We start from the raw sequence: 2,116 nt of genomic DNA on the forward strand, positions 1-2,116 counted from the left end.
AAGAAAGAAAGAAAGAAGAAAGAAAGAAAGAAGAAAGAAAGAAAGGAAGGAAGAAAGAAAGAAAGAAAGAAAGAAAAAAGAAAAGAAAGAGAGGAAGGAAGGGAACAAGGGAGGAAGGAAGGAAGGGAGGAAGGAGAAAAAGAGACAGAGAAAGAAAAAGGAAGGAAGGGAAGGAGGGAGGGCAGAGAGGACTGTCCCAACACCTACATGTAGGGGTGCATCTGGAGCTCAGGAATCGTCTGTATCCAGGCCTCGGGAGTCTACGCCGCTCTTTCTTGCACACACTCCTCCTCTTTCAGGGTTTTGGCCTCATTCCCTCTGGATACAGTGTTGCAGAGCAGAATAAGTGGCTGCCAGATTATCCCCAGTTTCTATTGAATAAACTGTCAGCCAGCCCTTCCAAGAGACTGGCCTTCTTCATTCACTTTCCCAGTGTATACACCGCCCGGCCTGGTCTGGCCAGGGCTCCCTGGTGTGAGACCCGCCACTCTGCTGAGCCCGGTTAGGCCAAAGAGGAGGGAAAGGCCCCCACTGACAGCTTGGAGCCAGCCACGCTTCCGGGAAAGCACAGCTCCCTTCCGGCTGCAGGACATCAGTGCTGTGGCAGGGACTTCAGGAGGGACTTGTTGGCCCTGCAGGCCTAGGCCAGGCAGCGACACAGGCCTGGTAACAGGCCTCCCGGCCCCATCAGGCCACAGGCTGACTCCATGACCCATCACCAGACTGGCTCTCATGGACAAGCTCCATCCAGGCCAGTCTAATGAAAATTCCACGCGGCACTGCCTCTGAAGTTCTGCTGACCAGGCCCCGGCGGCCCCTCTGGCTGCAGCAGGGCCCTGGAAAAGCCTGGAGAGAGGGCGGGCTGGCCGGGCAAGCCAGCAGCATTATTCACGGGGAGTCAAGTTGTATTTCATGCTTGTGCCAAGACCTGGCCCTCAACGCTGCACACGTGGGCCTCCACTGGAGCCTCCCAGCTGGCCGGCCAGCGCCTCCTTCCTGCCCTGCAGAGCTGAGCTGGCCCCGAGGAGGTGAGAATTCCACAGAGGAAGTGCACACGAGGCACTTGGCCCGCTTCCCCCCAGGGCGGAGCCTGTGCTTCTAGGTCTCAGGGGACCCCCCCCCCAACACACACACACCAGCTGAGAGAAGGAAGCCACGCCGGACCTGTTTTCAAGCAGAGCCCAGAACCAAGGTTAAATTAGGTCAAATCGGCACGAAGCATGGGGCAGAGCCATGGCCAGGGCCCCGGCTGGCTCTGAAAGGATGGCTCTGCCCTCCCCGCCAGCCCGGCAGCCGGGTAAGGTATGGCTGTGTTTGTGGAAGTCAAGGCCTGGTTGCACAGACTGCAGAAGAAATGTGGCATTGCAGTCAGTGTCGTTTTCTGGGTAACTGAACACTTAGGAGAAATTCCTTTTGCTCCAAACAGCACTGTTGAAATGTTCCTACACTGTGAGTACCCTGGATGGTCGGTCAGGAGCTCTGTGCAAAGCCGGTGCCTGCTGCTCTCCTGATAAAGTGACCCCAACAGCCGAGGAGCCTTTCTCCAGCTCCTGTCCTGCGTCCAGCTCTGGCCCTGTGACTTGCTGTGTGATCTCGAGTGTCTCAGCGTCTCCTTGTCTCTGAGTTCTTACCTGTGTAAGAGGCTGACAGGCGCACCCTACCTCGTGTAGTACCGCGTGTAGGGTGAAACGGTGAGGCAGCAGGTGCAGCGATGGCACCCCGGCTTCTGCTCCCCTTCCTGCACTGGGGTGTGGACTGGGCTCCATCCGACCCCGAGACCTTAGCCTGCCCTCCACAGGCCGCCCCTCCAGCACCATAAAGGAAGTCGTGAGGGTCCCCGTCCACCCCACCGTCAGCCGGGGAAGCCGAGCTGCAGAAGTGCTGGGAGGACCAATCTCACAGGCTGCCGTCCACGACCTGGACTGAACTTGGCCTTCCCTCCTTGTTTGGGGAACAGGTGGACCAGAAGCTGAGTCCATGGTCAGCAGGTCCAGACCTGTAGGCTCAGGGAAGTGCTGGCCATAGGTGGGGGACTCGGATTAGTCTATTCAGGACCCAGAGGCGGGTGTCTGGCCTCACAGAGGGCTGGGGCTGGGGTTGGGGTTGGGGCTGGGGC

This window comes from Tupaia chinensis, unplaced genomic scaffold (genome assembly GCF_000334495.1).
Source record: "Tupaia chinensis unplaced genomic scaffold, TupChi_1.0 Scaffold000360_1, whole genome shotgun sequence".
NCBI lineage: Eukaryota > Metazoa > Chordata > Mammalia > Scandentia > Tupaiidae > Tupaia > Tupaia belangeri.